Raw genomic sequence first — 23,027 nt, 5'->3', positions numbered from 1 at the left:
CTTTGGGATCCAGGTGTCGGTAGCTGGTGATTTCTCAGCCATTATCACCTCAGATATTGTCTCAGTTCCCCCTCTTGTCTGTAGTATAGATCAGGGATATTGGCCCTGGACAGTCAATTGGTTTTTGTCTTGGATTCCTTGGATGTTTTCCTTTATTTTGACCATCTCTTTTGTATTCTGAAAAAATTCTTTCCACTTATTTCTGAGCTAACTAACTCTTTAGCTGGGTCTTAGTTCCTATAAAGCCACTAATTAAATTCTTCATTTAAATTGTTTTAATTTTTAGTTATAAGATTGTTTTTTCTCCAAATTTACTAAGGCCAATCTTTATAGTTCCCAGCCAAAATTTTAAGGTTCACTTTCTGTTATTAGGATTATTATTGATGTGAGATCATTGCAGTATCAATTTAAATCAATACCATCTTACAATTCCTGGTTTGAACTTTTGTTCCTCTTTCCTCAGGAAGATGTCCAAACCACAACTGGCTCTCACAGTTGTTTCTCTCTTAAACAGTAAGTGTTCTCTGGGTGAAAGTGGCTTTGAGTTCTCAGTTTACAGTTTTGCCTGCTCTTAGATTTTGTCCTGGCAATTGAGTTCTCTCTATCCTATTAGTTCTAATAGGCATTTTTATTTTACTCAGTAGTGTAATTGATATCTATTGGCAGACTATGATTACTAGAACTGAAATGGCTCTTTGCTCTATGTGGTTTTATTTTTCCTGACTCTATTTTATTAAGCTATATTTTTAGAAGCTGTCACAGCATAACATAACCATGAAATCTAATCCCTGAGACAATGGCATTTTGGTCACAGATATGGCTATAAATATATACAAATAAAAAGTTACATTAAATTATGCTAAATATCAGTGATATCAGTATAAAAATAAATATTTTTCCATAGGAATATATAATCAGATTGCAAGATGGACTAATTTAATATTGCCTATATGACATATTTTCATAAAATAGTATTCTTTAGACACAACACAGGCTGGATGGTTAGGTGTGGCTACAACATATAGTTCAGTTTATATTACTCATTTACTATTAAGGGTCCCTCAGTTATCTGTGCAGCTTTCAACACCCTTTATAAAATTTGTATGCATTTTCTCAAAAAATATTCTCAAAATTTTATAAACATCAGTTCCTAAAATATCTGAAGTCAGAAGTTAATTAAAATAACATGAATATAAAGACATATTAGTGTATTTATTTAATATTTAAGCCATATAGGTATGGAAATGTTACTGTTTATGTTTCTCATGAGTTTTACTGTCATAGCCAAAGATGGATATTATTTTCATGTGTTATTAATAGCATAATTCTATCACACATGGGGCATTTTGACTGGGCTGGCTTGGATGGTTTCTAATTCTGACTCCATTTTACCCAGTTATTTTTTAATAAAATTATGCCACTCTTGGTTTAAAAGAAAACCCAAAGTAAATGAGTGAATGAAGTAATGTTTCTTTTGATATCCTCCTTCAAACTAACTTCCCTGATCACTATGACCTGTGACCAGTTTTTGATATGCTTTTCTGTTGTATATGAGTTTAGATCCCATTTCTCTCCCTGCTTTTTAGGATGGGAGTAATTTATATTCAACAGTACAAACATGTAGAATGTTCAGGCATTGTCTAGTCTCCTGGTCAGATTACACTTACTGCCATTGCTCCCTTATTGAACCAAAGAAAGGTCATGGAATTTTGTGGGGTATACTTCCAGAGCCAAGAAGGATGCTATAAGGTAAATATTTAAATGTATCTGATATTTTAACTCTTTAGAGGATTACAAGAATACTTAATTTGAAATTGGGGCAGAATAGAAAAAATGTTTTATAGTGTTTCAAAACATCAGATTTTTATAAATATCCATAATATATCATAATCCAAATTGATCATTTTTTAAAAAATTTGCAAAGACTGTGAAATTAGAAGTCTTAGTAAGAAATAATATATCTGATTTCCATTTCACTTGCCTTTTAAAATGGCATTAATTGGCACATTAAACAAATGAACAGACATTATGTAGGATGAAACCTAAGTTCCAGAAATTAATATTAAAACATTTTCACATCTCAAATTTGGACTAATTTTATTAATTTCTGAAGAACAAAACTCAAAAGAAGTAAAAATAGGTGGCTTTAAATCTCATTATGGCATGTGGAGTTTTTCAAATGATTTTGAAAAGACAGTGGATGAAAACAACCACAAAAATATATTTTCTTTTTACATGCCTTTAAAAATAGAATAAATCAAATTCATAGGCAATTTTAAGATAATTTAAGATAATTTTTTTAAAAATCTGTAGTTTCTAAAAGAAGTTAGAAGCCTAGAAGGAATTAATCTCACTCTAGTGCATATTAGATGATATTTTGACAAAACTACTTGCATGTGTTTGCAATCTAAATAGTTTGTTAACCTTATAGATTCTGTAGATATTGCCTGGATAACTAATTAGTGGGAGGTAGCTTGCTTTTAAGGAAGAAGAATAGAAATTGTGCCCTTTCAGAGACACTTAAATAGATTCAGTTTCTTCAATAAGTTTTTTTAAAAAATTTATTTTCATGGTTGAATGTCAATTGAATTGAGTTTAAAACTAGAGATTTACTTAGGAACTTAATGATTTCTTGGTCTTAGTAAAGAGTAGTATAAAGCAATATATTCAAGGCTTTAGAAATCATGAAATCAGAAAAGTTGAATATTTTTAAAAAATAATTTGTTTTGGAGAATTGTAATCATTTGGTTTGTACCATTAACAGTACCATTGATGTTATTCAACTTACACGCATCTGTCAAGTGCAGCTTATAACCAATGCCCAGGAACACTGCACATCAGTGTCAGGGATATTTCTGAGTTTGAGAAAGACTCATGTATAATTGTTGATCATTTCATGAAACAGCAGGTTTGAAAGATACTGGTGGCAATTTATTCAATATAGTTAATTTTTGCCATTCCCCTGCCCCTCTGGTTTCAGGTCTAAATTCAACATTTGATCCAAAATTGACACCGCAGACTTTGATCCAATGTGAAATTTTTCAAAAATTCAGTTTTGTGTCCAGTGAATTCTGAAACAGTAAGTTGATTGTAGGAATTTTTAGTCAACTGACATGAGTGGTGAGATTAGATATAGATGAGTTTCATAAAGGGAAAATAAATAAGAATAACAAGCACTTACAGAGCATGCTCTAGGCTGCAGTCACTGCTTTCAGGGTCCACACACATTGACATATAATTAGAATTGCTCATCTGTATGCTTTGATCCTGCACGAGATATGGTAATATGTATGACATCTCCTAAATAGAAACTTTTACTCTTTTATCCCTATATAAAAGTGCCTATAAAAATCAATGGCATTACTAGTCATTGATTAGGTTTAAAAATTTGCATATTTACATTTAAGTAGACAAAATGAACCACAGGAAGCTTGATTGCAGTTGTGGTGCTTTTAAAAAATCACGTTTATTATTATACATTATGAGTCAGTGAATCCAGTGCTCAGGGTAGACGCTAGAAATGACATTTCAGTTTCCAGCCATACGCCTCCAGACATCACTTTTGCTTTGGAAGTCATCAAGCTATTTAACGGCACTGTTCATCCAGAGCACACACAATTTCCAACAATCCAACTCAGTTTAAAACCCCACATAATAATATGCAATGAGAACCAATTGCCCTAAGTAAATAGCTCATATGTCATATTCTTTATGATTTGATTCTAAAGATAAATTAATGTATGGAGAAACAATTCAGAAGATGTTGGGAATTCTGAGCAAAAGAGACTACTAGGGTCAATCAGGGAGTGAACATAACCTGTATAAAAGGAGAAAAGTAGAAAGACTATTTGGGAAAGCGAGCCGACAGAGGAATGTCCACGAGAGCACAGGACACGACATGAGGTGGTCCACAGGACATGGGGGACAGAAGCACATTCTTACCTAGCTACGCGTTGGATGTAAAATAAAAAGGGAGGCAGTTACAAGGAATAGTTTAATACCACAACGCACAATTTTAACTTTTGCAGAGCTGATCTGATTCTTTTAACACATAGAGTAGTGTCTCATAGATTTATTATATATTTTATTTAATAATTAAGTTATCTATGTTACATTTATAGCTAACAATCATAAAACAGAAAAATTAATGTTTTATTCCCTCAGTTCAGGGTTACCCAGTCTATTAAAACTTCAGGTAGAGAAAGTATTTTAACCACTTTTCCATTTAATTTTCATTATACCCAATCAAAACCCCACAGAAGATCATAAGTTTTACCCTCTGAAAAAGTAGACTTTCCTTTCTGTTTAGTAGATGAAAACTAAAATCTTTTAAGAGTTTTCTGGTTTGGGGACTGTAAGAGATTAGATATTTAAAAGTCTCCTTGAAATTTTCTCTCTTCCTCCGTTCTCACTAAAATGTAGGACACAAAATATGACAAATGGGCTTTGATATGTGTGGCAGAGCTCATAAAACTATGAGAAATTTCAGGGAACTAGAACCTTTGATTTAGAGGGAACTGAATCAAAGGCATTAAAACTTCTGTCATATATGAGTGTGGTTTAGACTGTCATTATGCAGAAGCTTACAAGGGTTTACAGCACATGTAGGGACGGGGCATGAGGTGGGGGAAGTACTAGACTGGTTTGGAAATGAGATCCACGCACAAAAGCTGATGCTTAAAGGGCTATGTCATTAGTAGAATGACAATCTGAAAACAGTAGAATTAAACTATCTAACTGCGAAAAGAAGAAAACAGGGAAGAATTACTGACTTGCCTTGTTCTCTGTCTTGGGTTATACTGTCTCCACCCTCCCTCACCACACACACACACACACCACCACCAAAACACTGCCTCAACCCGCAGTACCTCACAAAGTGACCTGATATGAAGACAGGATCTTTATGAAGTAAAAATTAAAATTAGATTACTGTTGGCCCTAACGCACTATTATTACTTGTGTCTTTTTAGGAAGATTTTTGACATAGACACATACACAGAGAAGCTGTCATAGATATGTGAAAGTGAAGAGAGGTCTGAAACAAGTCCTTTCCTCACAGTTTTAACACTGATTTCAGTGCCTAGTCTTCAGAAATATGACAAGATACATTTGTCTGGTGTAACTCACTCAGTTTATGGTACTTTGTTATTGTAGCGCTAGCAAACTTCTAAGAGGGAAAACTTCAAAGAGGGGGAATTCATGAACTCGGAGGGTTTGCAGTCCTGAGCCTGTATCGTATGCTAATATAGTATTTAAGTTTGCACTGTGTTGTGTTAGCAGAACCCCTTATCTGAAATACTATCATAAATTATGAGTATAATATGATGCTAACTTCAGTGAGATGGACAGTTACAGCAGCCTCATCCTAGTTTAAGGTATTCCACAGATGAAGTGTTATCAATCATGAATTCACAATGCAAAATTACAAACCCCAGAAGAAACAATCCACCATGGATACGAGACAGAATAAACTACAAGTGAAAAAATGAGATCTATTTTATCACCATTGATATAAAAATAAAATTTAAATGACTAAATAGAAGCAAGAAATACAGACATAATAAATATTCATATTACTGGAAATTACACTTAAAATACAACAAAATGTCAAGGGAAATGAGAACCAAAAGACATTAAATTATGCATGAAAATGAAAATTATATGCATTTGAGCAGACCAAGAGGGAACCAACATACATAATCTGTATTAATTCATGACTTCTGATACTCAAAAATGTTCCCCATCACTCCTGACTTGCAAAGATATAATGCATTACTCTGACTGCGGTGGACTCTTGCATTAACAGAGTTAGAAAGGAAAGCACATAGTAGTCACGGGTTCCATTACAATCCTTACATTCCATGGAGTACAAGTGAACACGACTCCCATCTCTGTAGACAAGAAATATTTTCTGAAAACCCTGCTTCTGAGTTTAAAAGTAGAAGCAGAATACAATAACAAAGTTATCCAAAATAATCAAAAGTTAATGAAATATAAAATAATCTCAATAAAAAAACTAAGAATTAAGTTTTCAGGTATGTAGTTTTCTCAGCTTGATGTGGGCCTCAATAAATTTGGGAGTTGAAAATCTTGAGATTTGATATATAGTGATAATTTTTGTGCCAATGTTGTTGTAACTTTTGCTTATAAGACTTTAAAAATTTTGTGTATCAGGAATTTGTGTTTGGGGAAGATGTAATAGACATGCTTTTCCCTTTTCTTGCTGCTGTGGAAGACCATAGATGCTATGTATATTAAAACAGAACTTTGAAAAGTGTAGAGAAGGCCAACAGACTAGGGATTTTTGGAGTAACAATGGCAGGAGGATGCTTTGTTTTAGCTTCAGATAATCTGAACTTGAAACTAAAGAGGGTGGCAACCCTGAAAGGTCAGAAGATTCATATTCCTTAAACTCCCCCTGAAAGCCCACTGTCTCCAGCCAAAAGAGGAAACTTATTAAAACAGCAAATATTCAGAAAACAGCAATTACAGTTAAGGAATACGTTAAAGACAAAATCTGCCCCAAATCCTCCTCACCTAAGCAAAGATCAGGGTACCCAGATGTTCACTCTCATCAGAGTATAACTGGCTGTGTGCAAATCATATGACTGAATGGGCTTCAGAGGCACATAAGAGGGAGTCCAGACATCCATCCGCTTCCTCCCTGCCTCCTACAGCATTGCGTAAACCAGCTGAGGATGCAGGACTTCTGTACCCACTATCCTGCTGGGAGTCCTCAGTAGAGGCAAGATGGAATCTCAGAATGTTCACCACCTCAGCAGCCGGATGTCCATTCACAGCATGGTGTCAGCAGAGACCAGTGTGAAGGCAGCCAGCAGACATGCCTCGCCTTGCAGTTAGCTATGTGGGCAACCTTAAAGGGGAGCTGGTATCTCACCATCCCAGCCGCTGACATCCAGGAGACATTTGACCTCTGACAAGAAGTCTTTGACCCCAATGTCAGAGAGGCAACATGGGGAACTTTGGCTTCTTCTTTCACCCGGTGATAACAAAATGCCAGGCTCTCCTAACACCCTCAAAATGCTCATCTTTCAATCAGAAATCTTTCAGCAAAACTGAAAGCTGGAAAAAAAAAAAAACACAATTTGAATGAAAGTGGATAATTGGTGGACAGATACTGACCTGCTGCTTTTCCCTACTGACACCAACACTAAGGTAACTAAGATGTTAGAACTGTCAGAAAAAGACTTCAAGTCAGCCATGAGAAAAATCCTCTAAGGAGCAATTATGAAAGCACATTAAACAAGTGGGAAAAATGTTGAAGATGAAGAAAGAAATTGAACGTCTCAACAAAGAAATAGAAGACATAAAGAATAAGTAAGGGAAAATATTGGAATAATAATAAAGACATTCAAAGGATATTATCTTAGGGGTTTTCAGATAATATCCATCAAGTTAATCAAATTTTAAAATTCAGGTTTTGTCATCTCAACTCTTTTCAATCTGTCAGATTAATTATTCTTCTTCATGGTACTTTATATATTCTTATATATTGAGTGGGAATGCCTTGAAAGTTTATCAAAAGTTTAGCATCTAGTCAAGCATAGAGAAAACCACAGAAATCTATACAGTTTGATAAATATTAGAAAGGGAAAATATCCCTGTAACTCACCATCCTGGTTTGGGAATATACTACTAGAGCTAAACTATATTATTATCTCTTCCTTAATTTCCAAATATAAAAATTCTTTCTTCTAACACAGTGCCTTAATTTTGTATGCTTTTAAAGCTTATATATTAAGAGTTAAAGTATTTTTATATGAACAAAATCAAATTAAATGCATGTTCTTGTATTTATTTGGTACAAAAATCTGTAAAAATCCATTAATTATGTTTTAATATAGTTTGTTTGTTCAAATATTTGTCTACTTAATCTGCTGGTATTTGAAACTTAAATAGAAGTCTCCAAGTATGATTATACATTTCATTTTTGCCTCATATATTCTAAATAATTTTTACTTCATATACATTTGATATGGGCTTTCAGTACACATAAGACCATGTTCTTATGTATTCTTGGACACCCAACTTCCAAAGACATTTTTATAATATCTGATTAACATTTTGAATTAAATTCTGAAGGTCTACCTTCAGTTCACATTTATCTACCATTAAGTACATCTATATGCATTAGTACATCTATATGCACACCCCATTAATTTTTACATATATTTCATCTTGGTCTCTCATTCAAAGTTCATGACTTGTTCTGGGTTGTTATTTAATCTAAATATTACAATACTTACTTTTAATAAGGAAATAGTCTTCATCCACTTTAATTGTAAATATTATTACATTAGGACATTCCTGTCACCTTCTAATAATTTTTATCAGTGTTATGCTTTTACTTTATTTTTGATACTAAACATTTCATACAGGGGTACTTTACCACTGAGTTACAATCCCGGTACCATTTATTGTTTAAGACAGTTTTTGCTAAATTGCCCAGGCTGGCCTTGAACTTTGCAATACTTCTGCTTCAGATTTCCTAGTTGCTTGGTAATACAGACAAGCAGCACTATGTTCAACTAGTAAAAAGCTTTCTTGTTTTCACAATTTTGTGTAATTGTGTTTTACTTAAATTGTTATTTGTATTTATCTTGAAGGTTACATTTAGCATATTTTTCTCAATTTCTTTTTTTAAAAAGGCTTGCCAAGAATAACCAAACTTGCTTTCTTTTAACTTGAAAGGTCCCCGGTAATTTTTTTATACTTTGTTTTAGTCAGCTTTTTCATTGCTGTGATCAAAAGACCTGACAAGAACAAGGTAGAAGAGGAAAAGTTTGATTTGGCGCACTGTTCCAGAGGTTCAGTCCATAGTGGGCATCCTCCACGGCTCTGGGCCTGAGGTCAGCCAGAACCTCATGGCAGAAGAGCCTTTCAGAGCAAAGCCACTCAGATCAGGGCAACCAGGAAGCAAAGAGAAAGCTCTGCTCACCAGAGACAAAATAGAAGCCCCAAGTTCACACCCCCAGTGTTACCGTATAGCTGTGGTGTCTCCCCAAAACTCATGTGTTAAACAATGCATGAATTTTCAGAGGTGAAATGATTAGATTATGAGAGGGGTGACTTGATCAGTGAATTAGTCCACTGACATGGATCAACTGGGCCGTAACTGTAGGCACATGGGGTGTAGGTGGAGGAGGTAGGTCACTGGAAGCAAGCCTGTGGGTTTATACTTTGTCCCTAGTGAACAGACTCTCTCGGCTTCCTGGCTGTCCTGATTTGCTTGCCTCAGCCATGCCCTTCTGTCATGTTCTGCCTCATCATGAGCCCAGAGCTATAGGATCGGCCTTCTGTGGACTGTGACCTCTGAAATCATGAACCCCAAATAAACTTTCCCCACCCTGTGTTGTTCTTTTCAGATGTTTTTGGTCACAGAACTGAAAAAGCTGCCTAAAACAACCAGTTACCTCCTTCCTCCAGCCACACCTAGCTGCCTACAGTTCTGCCCAGTTAATCCACATCAGTGGATCAATCCTCCTGTGTGTGTGTGTGTGTGTGTGTGTGTGTGTGTGTGTGTAATCTACTTATGTGCCTTTATATGCAACCACAAACAAAATTAGAGATTATATGTGTGCGTGTCTTTGTGTGTTATGACACACATTAGACCGGGAGATGGGAGTGAAGTCTTGAGTTTGGGAAATATAAATTGAGATGGTTCATATTTGCTAACTGTACAACTTGCCATAGAACGTTCCTTTAGTGGGGGATGTGAGGACTCCACCAATTCAGAGTACCTTTGAGTACCCACGCCATGTTATCTTAATAAGTATGTGTGATACATGCAGGACTCATATTAATGGTGTATAAAGTACAGAAAGCTGTCTACATGTGGATTTGGTAGATAGCATGAATTTTTTAAAAATATGTATATTTTAGTTGTCAATACACCTTTATTTTATTTATATGAAGAGCTGAGAATCAAACCCAGTGCCTCACACATGCTAGGCAAGTGCTCTACCACTTAGCCCCCAGATGACATGAATTCTTCATTCATTTTTACCTTCTAAAACAAATGCTTAATAAACACCCTGAATTTATCAATGTATTTTAAAGTTATTTTTAAAGAGTATACATAACCTAATTCAATCTTCTTTTAATACTAATTATATTTAAACTTCTTAAGTTCAGTTAGCAGGAGATAATAACTCATAAACAAAAAACACACTAACATTTTAAGTAAAATTAAGGAAGTATGATTTTTTATGATGTGTAAATGTGTATCGAATTTAAATAAAATAAATTATATTAATATGCTCAGAGAAAATTGTGCACTAGATGTGTTATAGAAATTGTATGCTTTATTACACAGTAATATTATGAACCTTCTAAGAACACTTAATACTACCAAAACAAAAATGTAACCTTGAAGAACACACAGCATTTTCAACTTTCCTGAAGAATTCAGTCAATGGCAATCTGTACTTTTCTCCATGCTATTTTTAAATGTTTTAAGTCATTTTTTTCAGGGTGTCCATGAAATTTTGTGGAATTATGTGTTTCACAGACTCAGTAGTTTCTTTTTCTTATTGAGCATGACTATATGAAATCTAAATTGTCCTGAGGTATTTTGTCTATGAATAAAGTCATGTATTGCAAGTACTTTTTGCTTTTTTGATCTCTCTCTACCTGATAGAAAAATCTAATATACAAAAGCAATGCATAAAAACATTGCTTTCAAAACAACAATTATAAGCCATTCTTTAAATATAAACCTCAAGCTTTAGTTGAAAAAAGAAATCTAAATTTGACATTTAAAATAAAGTTTGAGATTTCTAATAAAATTAACACACATGGAAAGAAAACTATCTTCTCAATAATGTGAAGTAAAATTTAATATGTTGATTTTTTAGTTAATAATAGGAGAATTTAACATAAGGAGAGAGTTGAAAGGAATATAGATCTTACAAGCATATAAGGTTTAAGATTTTTTTAAATTTAATATCATATCTCTAATGGAAAAAATAACTCAGCACTCTACAATTATTAATAACTTACCTTTTATAAAATAAACGTATCTCTCTAATCTATTCTGGATTATTTTGGAATTGGAGAAACCATATATTTTAAAGTAAAGAAATTTAAAATAGGGAAAGCAAATCTTTAAGTTCAAGATTACATTACAGTTATTTAATTATTCTCCAATCATTGTTATTGTTTGATAATTATAAATTAATTAAGTAGTATAATTAAATTATTTAACACAAAATTGCTTACACATCATGAGAACCATAGCTTCAGACCATATCCCCTCAGAGAACCTCAAAATAAGACTTCTTGCCATGGCATCTAGCTTTGCTGTTCTCCCAGGAGGCTAAGCCACTTCCTGGAACATGGTGGAGGGAAGCTCCAGTGTGGGCCTCACCCCTGGAGCGTCTGTCCTTCATCTGAGCAGCTCTGCCTGAAAATAACCTCGCCACATTTAATAGTACATTTGGTCCCATTTTGTGGCTTGGAGCAAGAATCGGGCTATTGTGTTACTGTTAAGTGTGGTTGATTTCCTGTCACATCATCTTTACTTCCCCTTGAAATCAGAGCTGCGGAAACTGCGGGCGGAACCCAGGGGAGGTAGGGACAGTGTATGTGGCAAAAGAGCAACTTATTCAAAAAGAAAAAAGGTGTTCTTTTGTCCTTCAGGCAGACATACTTTAAATTACTGTGGGAATGTTAAGAAATACTATATAACTCCCTCTCCTCTCAACAGAGGACACAGGAAAGTGATCTGCTCTTCTCTCTCTCTCTCTCTCTCTCTCTCTCTTTCTTTCTGTTATTACAGATGATTGTTATACATAATAGTTGGGTTCATTTTGACATAATCAACATGCATGGAGTTTTATTTACTACATTTCAGCACCTGGAGCTCCTGTCCTCCCTCCTCCCTCCCCCTATTCTCTTCCTCTACCCTACTGGTCTTTTCTTTCTTTCTTCCTTCCTTCCTTCCTTCCTTCCTTCCTTCCTTCCTTCCTTCCTTCCTTCCTTTCTTTCTTTCTTTTATTGGTGTTTAGCAGATATTCATAAGGGTGGAATTCACTGTGGTATATTTATACAAGTGCAAAAATATGAAATACTTTATGAATTTGCATGCCATCCTTGAGCAGGGGCCCTGCTGATTTTCTCCATGTCCTTCCAATTCTTGTGTTTGTGCTGCTGAAGTGAGCATCCTTTATTTTCTTTATTTCTGAATTTAGGAGCATTAGAGAGAGGGCCTGTAGGGCCAAGTCCTCCACACCCTGTGCACCTGTCTCCCCAGGTGTGCATGCCTGGAAGCGTCCTCTCAGAACTGGCCAGCCCATGGGGGAGTTGATCCACTGCCCTCGCTGGCTCAGAGTGCCCTCCATGTTGCTCAAGGTCTTATCAAATTTCCCTGCAAATATTAATCCTGTGCCTTTTTTATAAGATAGCTGACAAACCTCCATTGCCCTTGACAGCAAATCTACAGAAGGGAAGAGATATAGTATGCATAAAACAGAATTAAAGAAATCATCATAAACTATAATTGCAGCCAAAGCTGACTCCATGCTCTTGCAACGTGTGGGTCCTGGAAATGCATTTCTCATAGTCCCTCCCAGGCATCTAGAAAACAGGCATAGGTAACCACTGAGAAAAGATCTTTCCTGCTCCTTTCTTTCATTCTCTAACTCTGTTTAATACACCACAAACACCTTTACCTTAGAATGATCATTCACCTTCTGCACTCACTCATTTTCCCCCTATTCTATGTGCTGTTTCACTCACCTCCACCAACCAATGGATGTTTCTGGGCACCAGGATACTAGATGCTCTTTCTGATTTTTTTCCTTTTTATCTTTGCAGGGAACAAGCAACAGGGATATGCCTGCCTTTGTTTGAAAAGCTCTCTTTTCTCCTGCCAGTTTTTCACCCAACTCTTTAGTTTCAGAATCCTTCTGATCAGTTTCCCTCAAGATCCTCTTATTCAATTACCTTTGCCCATCCCTAACTAAAAATTACCTTAAAGCTTGTTACTTAGGTATGTGTTTTTCTTGAGTCAATGTTTACTTTCTCCTCAAAAATGCAAGCTGTGTTTTCCAAGTTTTTATCTCCTTTGAATGAATACATAAAGCATGTATCTAATGTTTAACTCAGTTATAATTTTTTTATGTATCATGATGTCTCCATCAAGAATATTGTATGTGTGGGGTGTGTGTGTGTGTGTGTGTGTGTGTGTGTGTGTAAAAAAGAGGTAGTGGCTTGTGGGAAATGGGAGAGGAAAAAATATGTCAGACTTACTTGTGGGACTTTTGAAATCATATTTTAAACTAGTGAGTTACAGATTCAGCATGAACTCATCAACTCAAGTTTTCTAAAATACTTAAAAAAAGAGGTATAAATGGCTTTATTATAAGGACAGAAGAGATTTAAGAGTTTCCTATAATGAATCCCATTAACTACGTTCAAACACCACCTGCTGAAAGTACTCTTTCTCTATTGAGAATGGTACTCAAAATGAGACTATTCCATTTTACTTTGTACTTTTCTCTAAAATATCACTTTCCTACATTCTTCAGAATATGACCATGTTTCTAATAGAGATTGTGACCCTTCTAAATCATTCATGTTCCCACAAATTCTCCATCTTTTTCTATCTAGCCAACCATTTATTTTCATTGAACAAAGAGTCCCAGGACTGAGAACATTTGGCTTTACCCTCACTGAGCACAAGGATTTCCCCCATGTATTAGAGCCTTGGAAGTGAGACTTACATAGAAAGTAGGTTGTTTTGTTTTTAGTTCTGTCTTTTGTTTTTCATTATGTCTGATAGTGGTTTTATCTTAGAGCATACACCATGCATAGAAACTGTCACTTTCGCCTTTCTTGTGATTTAATCATTTTTCATTCTTGCTTTTGTAATAACATGGTTTGAAACCTCCTGACACCGGAGTTCCAGGAAACTATGGGCTGATTACCACTTCTTGAAACAGTGAAATCCTTTTCCATCTCCATAGGTGAATATAAATCAAATGGCACTCTGGTTTCAAAGTTCTCTGGACTCTTTCTCCATTAGCTTTATACTGTTTGCCTTTCTTCTCCCTTGTTACAAATCACCTTTTAAAATCAGCTGTTTCATTTTTCAGAAATACATTTATTATTACTCTGATACTGACTTTCTTTCTATCTTTGAAGCCTTTCAGTCTAAATTTTTTCTTACCAAATATTTTTTTCTAAGTGATGCTGTTGTTCTTCCTAGGAAATAGGAATATAGTCAGGATATAGTCAGGATCATCCACAAACCTGTAAAGAATGCAGATTCCTTAACAGTATCTTCCAAGGTTTGGACTGAGACCTGGGAATCTGTATTTTTAGAGAGTTCAGCTGCTTACATCAAAGGAAATAGTCTTCCAAGTTTCTAGATACTTGAATGTCAGAACAGTAGCTAGAGAAGAAAGCTAGTTTCCAGTGTATTTTTGTTTTGAAGTTTGGAAACAAACACATGGTATACAAGATGTGACATTCAACAATCGCTGCTAGTAAGGACCATTTTCATAAGAGTCCTTTCTCATCCTTTGACATCCCTCCTCTCTCAACTCTTTGAGATACAAGATGAACTTGGTATGAAGCACACAATGTTTAAAAATCTCTATGAAACTTCTATACCTAACCTCTCTACCCTTGCTTGGAGGGATCCTCAGATTCATGGTTAACTTCTGTTGAATTGATGCTGGAACCAATACTCTAGAGATGACACTGACACTTTTCTGTTGTTTTTCTGATATTCAGATCATTCTTCTGAAAGCCTGCATTTTGGTAATGCAGATCTTACTCCCTGGCTTAATTACAAAGTGCCACATTACACAATGTGGTCCAGTTTGAGTCTTTCTGTTTTCACTTTGATACACATCCAAAGTTCCTGTTCCAATACATATCTATTCCCTAATGCCTCATCAAACTTTGGATGTTTTATTTAATCGCTCCATTTTCCGTCCTCAATCATTATTGCTATTAATAAACTGATTTTGTTACTAATTGTTATATGTTAGTCTATAAATGGCTTTCCTGCCTGGGCTTAAAAAGCATGGTTTAACTTGAGTCCACATCATCATTTTCAGTGTGCATTTGACACATTGAGTGTTTTGTATTGGATCCCCGTGATCAATGATAAGCCATTGTTAGTTTGGATAATAAACTTACAGTCCTTTTACCTTGCCTACTTGGGATAATCACTGTGGCTAGTCAGTCCTGCTGGAAATACAATCCTAGTTCAGGAAGTAACCTAGGACAGTATTTTTAATGCTTTTCACTGTCTTTGCCTTATTGACAACTGTGAATATATTTTAAAAAAAAATTCAATATATATTATTTGCTCTGCATATTACCATAGCTTTTTAAAGAACCCCATAAGAATTCAGGTTAAGTAGTTTTTACTCTCGCTTCTAAAATCACTTGGGGAATGCAATTGAGTGATCAGATCAATGATTGTATAGAGGATCTGTTATACATTAAACTCACATACAAAAAACAGAGAAGTACAACCCAAAGGCAGTTTTAATAACTGATGTAAATTGCAACAATCTTTTGCCTCATGAAATTATTAATAAAGTTCTTACTTAGTTTCCATATGCACATCTCATTTTTAATAGGGGAGGTTTGCAAGAGATCCACACTGTGATAATGTAGGGTTTAAGCTGTGAATGGCCTTTTAAGAGGTTATATGACTGCACAGCTAATGGCTTCAATATCTTGATTGCAGTGTACTTCACATGCATCTATTCACTTTTTATCTAGAATTTAAAAGAATGTTGGGTTTAAGCAATTACATCCTTCATAAAGGAATTTAAAATGCTTTTTTGGTGAAGTCACTAAGGCAAATTGGCTTGCTGCTCAGCAACAAAGATTTAATACTTAATGAAATAGCAGATGGCAGGCAATCATTTCAAAGGAGAAGGTCATGACTAATAGCATAAAGATAATTGATTGCATGGATCTGAGCCTTTGATAACTGTCATAGAAAATACAAATCATTCTAGAATTTCTATAAAATATATTTTCTATTATGGTTGTGTGTTGCATTACGCAGTATATAGAGAATGAACAAAAACAAAGATACATGTACAAGTAGCCAAGCAAAATTTTCTTATATGAATATAGGTAATCTTTTAAGTGGTATTGCCATTATCAAATATCATGTTATATCTAATAATTGTATAAGGGCAGTGATGTGATGCTAGTTACAAACATCTCTTTCCTAATCTCCACCTTTTAGTCTCAATTGAGCCATTGTGGATGTATTTGAATCATGGAATTAGACCATTGCTAAATCAGGATTATGTGTGTGTGTGTGTGTCCTAATCATATATATGATTACCAAACCTTTAGCATTGCATTGTGTAATGTAAATTTTTTACAATAAATTTACATTACATTACATTTTGTGAAGTACACAAAATAAAAAATACTCCCTTACCCTGATAGGAATGTGCAAAGGATCCAATTTTCTTTCACTATTTTCACGGATTCCAACTATATGCCCTCCAAGAAGCCTCCTTGAGAACACGTGTGAAAAGTGCTAAATGTGTCCATCATTTGTTATTTTATTCAATATGTTGCTCCAGGTGGCTAAATTCTAGTCCTGCCCAACTTGCTTGAACATGTTTAGCACATATATAAAGCTTTGCTGTCTTTTAGTGTCCATGTAACTGGAGAAAGTATAGATCAGATAATGATGTACAGGGCTGACTTGCAAAAGCCAACTCACATTATAAAGGCTGAACACTAATTAGCAAAAGATAGGATTCTAGATATTAAATATTAAACTATTGAATACCAGGGGTTCAAGAGGAATCTGAGAAATCCAATCCAACCTCCAAAGCACCTCCAATTTGTGCTTCTGGCTGACGATTCTAGATAGATGTTTATTGGAATGAAGGGGCCATGTGACACTGAATAGCAATGGCTCTTTAAACAACCTGGCTGATCTCATCAATTGTTTCCTTAAGGTCATGAAATGGAAATCTGGCACAATTCTGATTTAAGAGCAAAGCTACATATGATTTCTTGCATTGGTAAATGTCAAAAGAGTTCCTCAAAATGAAATTGGCAACCAGCCAATTTAATTTGAAGTGATAACATATTGTTAGGAAGCTTTAAACCAGGAAAATATGAAATAAAATATTTTAACAATTAATGCCTCTTTGAGTTCAAGTGCTTGGCCCCACATGAAGCAGAATCCATAGGTGAAGGACTAAATCTAAACATTACAGTTCAAGTCTCTGTCAGAGGCAATTCAGTAGAAGTACTCTATTGAATCAGGGTCTTCGTGACTGCTCATCCCATGAAATACACAGGACTTATTCCTTGTGTCAGTGTTTCCAGAAGCTAGTCTGCAAGTCTTCCTTTCCATATTTATTCTTTTCATCTATTCCTCTTTACCCAGTATTATCTGCCAATGTGATTCTTCCGTCTTTGTTATTAAGCAGCTTGAGGTGTGTTAAGGGCATTTTTATGATGACTTATACTAAAATTTTAACTAATACTTAAAAATTAAAATATTTTAATCTTAAAGAACTTTTACTTTAGTAGCCGTGACTAAAATTGAAAAGTATACATTCCTTTCATTGATTTTACGGTTTCTATCTTGTCAATTTTTATTCCCATCCTATGCTGTGCTTATTCAAGGGCTATGTGCTTCACTTCCATGATTTCATTTTTATTTCAATTATTCATTTATAAGTAATTAAAATTTTATTCATGTACATGCACATACAAATGCTTTTTCTAAAAAGGTATGAGTAAGCCTATAAAATAGTGAGACTAATGGCAAAGATTATTCTGAAAATCATCTCTTTACAGTTGGATTCTCTCTGTGTATTTTAGTACTAGTAGCTTCAAATGTCAATTAGACTCATCACAAGTTATATTGCTTTCAGAAATCCATGAGTTCCTTTTCTAAATCAAATTTTTCTGAGTGATATATTGATGTCTGTGCACTCTTCCAGCATCTTGTTGGCTGTCTTTATGCAGAATATAATATTTAATGAGAGATCAATACTTTCTGGGCATGTTTTCTTTCACTTCCTTCACTTAGGAGTCTGGGTGCCTACCAAGTCAGTAATATAACTACCACAGTCTCCATCATTACTCCACCAACAAGAATCTCCCGAGCTCCTGTTCCATGTTCAGCATCCTGAAAATTGCTTTGAAAAATAAATATACAAACGCATAAAAATGGGAAAATAATTGTATTACATTCAGTGTGGAGAGTGATCCATATAGCAAAGTCTAATGTAATTGGAGTTTTAGAGTCAGGGAATGTTTGAATTTTTGTTCTGCTCTAACAAGCTGGTTATTTAAACTCCCCAGTTAATAAATTTAGCATAAAATTATATAAAGCGTGTAAGCATGTAGATTGGTGTCTATCATGCTATATGTGCAACTGTAAGGCAATAATTATTGCTATGTTTAATCCATGTAAGTCCATTATGCAAAAATCATTGAATGGGGGAAGAAAAACATAGTTTCTGTACTTTAACCTACTGCTTAGAAGTCTGTTTATTTTAATCATGGATCGATGATTTTGCTTCTTTGATTCCCAATATCCCCATCTCTAATGTCAGAGAGTTGACTGAATAATTGCTTAAACTTTAATGTTCCATTCACTTGCAATAACCCATTTCTATTCATATTCTGTGACGAATAAATGGTATCTTGTGGACATTAAGGCTCCAGATGACTGCGTGTAATTGTGTATGTGTGTGTGTGTGTGTGTGCACGCGCACACACATGCTTTGTAATCTCCTTTGTAATCTCTTTGTAATCTCCTTTGAGTGTGTTTTCAAAACTGTGGGCTTACATGAACACATGCACAGGTTTTCATTTAATTTCAGGCCATTGTAGCTCCTATAATCCATACACCAGCTCTGGTTCCAGGGAAGAGCCTCTGTTCTCTCTATAAACAGTCCAGAGGTGAAGAAAGTCTCTGTTCAATCTGCAAACATTCATACATTCAATAATTGTTCAACCTAAGTGAATATTTGAGCTTACATTTGGCCCTGAAAAACAGAAAACTAAACTTTAAGCCAACCAAGAGGTTATTATGAAACTAAAACACAAATGATTTTCATGGAAACTATGTTATTTGAATGCCCATTTCTTGATGTTCATTTTTCCCAAAAGATATTTTTATTTTTACTTTACTTAGGAAGAAAATATTCATAAAATTCTAATATATAAAGGAGAGTTAAAATGTCAGTTTAATATATTTTTTTCTGAACCAGGTTAGTTTAAAGTTCAAAGAAAGCAGGCAGGCAAAAAGAGACATGTGGGGTTCAGATTTTTCCAGTCTCCACCCCATAATCCTCCGTCTCTTGTGATTGTGGGGTGGTGATCATCTGGGGAGGCAGAGCTGTGTTCAATATCAGGCCTTTTTCTTACTCATTATAAACTTTTCTGCTTGTCTAATCTCTATGCAATGTTTCTGATGATCTCTTCCACCAAGTTATTTAAGATTTATTGTACTATGTAATTAAAAACAGTTTCTAGTGAAAATTTGTAAATTAAATAAATTCAAAGAGAAAATATGATAAATCTATCTCACATAGTTAATAGACTCGTTTAATAAGCTTATCATAAGAAATGCTTCTCAGAAACGACGATTCTTCTTTCCTTTAGAATGCTAGCTTTATTGAGAATTAGCATAAAAACATCAGGCAGATATTTTTGCTGACAACAATTTTGCTGGCTTTCAGTTAACCACTTGTGATATGCTTCATTAAACATATTTCATTTTACTGTCAGATTCTCTAATATGTCTCTGAGTACATCTTACAATTTTTTGAAAGATAATACAAACTAATTTGTGTCATAGCAGAATAATTTCTATGCATATTAAGAATGATGATGTGTTTTTTATGACTGTGTGTATCCATCAAGGGTTCCTTGTAATGGGATTTTCCCTGTCTCACATATGCTAAGAGAATGATGAATGGAAGCGAATGTCCAATACTCTCTTTGAATGAAAAGTGTCTTAACTGCATTAATACACTAGTAACCTTTGACATTTTGGTAGAAAAAAAAATTGCTGAACTGAGATAAATTCAAAGTAGCATTTCTCCCTTAAAGCCCTTAAGTACATAGTATTAAGAAATATGTTGATAAATTGTTCAGAAGAGTGTACTTTGGATGTTAAAAACCCTAAGTGCTCTAGAAAAATGAGAGAAAATATTCTAAATATCATAAGAAGGATACTCATATTTCGATATATTCAGATAAGACATACTGACTGTATTTGCATGTCTATTGATATTCTACCTAAAAATCAGAACATATTTATTTTTCCTCACTCATTTTGTTGACACATGATTGTACATATTTATAGGGTTGAGTGCAATCATTTAATAAATACATGCATGTGGAATGATCAAAACTAGGTGATTAGCATTTCTATCTTGCTAACATTTATCATTGTTCTGTGTGGGTAGCCTTCCAATTCCTCCCTAGTAGTTCCTTATAAAATGCCTGATATGATGTTGTAAATTACTGTCACCTCCTGTGCTGTAGAACACTAGACTGTCTTCCTCCTAGCTGAGTTGTGGTACTCATTCTACAACTCTACAACTCCCCCGTCCTCTAGTTCCATCCCTAGTGACCACTGTTCTGCTCTCTCCCATTAGGAGAGCAACACTTTCAGCTTCCCACTAAGCATCAGAACACACGATTATAGTGTTTTTATTTTTCTTTCTGTGCCTGCCTAGTTCAATTAACCTAATATAGTCCAGTTTCACCCATGACAAGATTTTGTTATTTTTTATAAATGAAAAAAATCCAGTGTGTCTATCTACCAGATACTTTGTTCATCCACTGATGAACATATCCCTTAGTTCATTATCTTGGCTAATGTGAATAATGCTGCAATAGAGCAGGTATCCCTGATGTACAGATTTCCTTTTCTTCATTATCTACTCCCCAGTGGGACTACTGGATCATATGGTAGCTCTATTTGTAGGATTTGAAGAAGGCTTCCTATATTTTTCATAATAGCTATAGTAAATAACATTTCCAGCAACACTATATAAGAGTTTCCCTTTCTTTGCATCCTTCATGTCATTTTGTATTTTTTGTCTTTTTGATAATAACCATTGGAACTTGGAGAGATGATATCTTATTGTGGCTTTGATTTGCATTCCCCTGATTATAAACTATGTTGAGCCTTTGTATATATTTATTGGCCATTTATATATCTTATTTTGAAAAAATGTCTATTCAGGTATTTTCTCATCTTTAAATTAGATCATCATAATCATTAATTTTCACCAGCTTGCCTGACTGGTGATATGAACTGGGTTCAAAGAAGTTGGCTGTATCAATAACTAAGAAAATGGCAAGGAAACCATGCAGAACAGGAACATAAGTTTTTAAAGCAGGACAGCTCAGCTTGGTGACCCCAAGGGTCACTCCAGTGCTGGAAGGAGCAAGAGATGGAGCATACCTCAAACCTTCTATTTATTGGGGAAAAGAGATTCGAGAAAGGTCCACCCAAATAAGGCAAGGGTTGGGTTTCAAGGGTGGAGTCTTGCTTGGTGAAGTCTTGCTTGGTGAGGTCATGTGGTCAGCAGATTGACATCTTGGAAAGCCACATGTATCTGAGGTGCTGCTTGAGAACACAGGCAGAGCTAGAGGAAAGGCACACATCAGTCAGAAGGGCAAGGTCATACTCTCCTAGCTAGAGCATGATATCCACAATAGCAGAAGTAGAGGATTCTCATTCAGGGAGCATCGACTTTTCATGACAAAGATGTCTCTGTTCTGTAATAAAAATAAGAATAAACGAATGAGTCTTATATCATCCCAGAACAAAACAAACATGCAAGCCAATACTCTGAAATGTGGAAACCATTTCAATATCATTTTTAGGATATGATGTAGAATGTTTTTTAGTTTGGGATGCACAATGAATGCTATGTAAAAATTTTCCCTTCCATTCGAATGGGCTACTTTTAAATACATTACTTTTTTTGGGGGGTCTTTTGCATTTTGACATAGGCAACTACTAAAAAACAAACTGTGTTTAATTCAAAAATATATTATGATAACTTATTTAATTCTATCAAAAATATTGTTTGCAAACTATACATTTACATTAATTTTACGCATTTAAAGATAGCATAAAGGGGGTAGGAGAACATTGCAATTGAAAAGTAATGTTCTGTAAGCAACAAGTAACAATTTCATCTAAAACGTCAAATCCCCAAGTTTTCAATGTTCACCCGTGATTACTTTTTCACTTGGAGAAAATTCATTAGATTTTGTTCCCATTATTATGTAGATAGCTTTTTATAGCTATTTTTATATTGGGAATATCTAGGTAATATAGTTCTTCATTATTTATCTATAGATTTTAGCATAGACACAGATAGCATTCCCAGATGCCCCTGAAGAGTATTCTGATTCACTCTAATCTCATTAGTTAAGAACATGGAGGGAGCTGACAGGTAAAATCTTCAAATTGCTACCACAAAGTCTCCCTCTGTTTTGTGATGCCCCCATTTTCTGAAGTTGACTGAATACCAAGAGTGACTTGATGTGGCTTTCAGAGAACTTGACTTAGCATTCTGGAGGAAGACTGGTGAGCATATGTGGGATATCCTTCCTTATTTCCAAGTAAATATCTTATTTCCAAAGCAGTAAACCACTGAAAGGCAGGATGAGTGACTTTAACACTCTGAAGTCAGCTTTGCACGAATGTCTGCCTTCATCCTGCCCCTTGATGAGAGCAGCCACATGTGCCATACTTTCCAAATTCTTCCTTGCTGCATTTCACTCAAGGACCAGGCAGATCCAATCATCTCTGGTCTTCTATTAACAAGCCCTGTGTCTGCTGCAAAGCTGTGGATTCCTACAAACTCCATTGTCTCACCCGCAAAAGGAGAAGAGAAGATGGTATCTCTAAGGTCACATCTAGTTCAAAAACATTTTAAGTGCTTTGCATTTCTGAAGTTTATTTTTTCATTTCTTTCAAACTTTATCCTAATAATCTTAGTGTTAAATTCAAC

At 34.9% G+C, this 23,027-nt stretch overlaps 1 non-coding gene across 1 annotated transcript; it reads right to left on the bottom strand.

Moving 5' to 3' along the window:
* Nucleotides 1–12,077: 12,077 nt before the first annotated feature.
* On the bottom strand, nucleotides 12,078–12,184 carry LOC143383046 (U6 spliceosomal RNA). Its single transcript, XR_013089096.2, has one exon. It is a non-coding gene; the product is annotated as a U6 spliceosomal RNA (small nuclear RNA).
* Between the last annotated feature and the right edge of the window lie 10,843 nt (nucleotides 12,185–23,027).

The sequence above is a fragment of the Callospermophilus lateralis genome, chromosome 17, assembly GCF_048772815.1.
Source record: "Callospermophilus lateralis isolate mCalLat2 chromosome 17, mCalLat2.hap1, whole genome shotgun sequence".
NCBI lineage: Eukaryota > Metazoa > Chordata > Mammalia > Rodentia > Sciuridae > Callospermophilus > Callospermophilus lateralis.
Note: the sequence above shows the minus strand (reverse complement) of the source record. Positions and strands in the feature narration are given on the sequence as shown.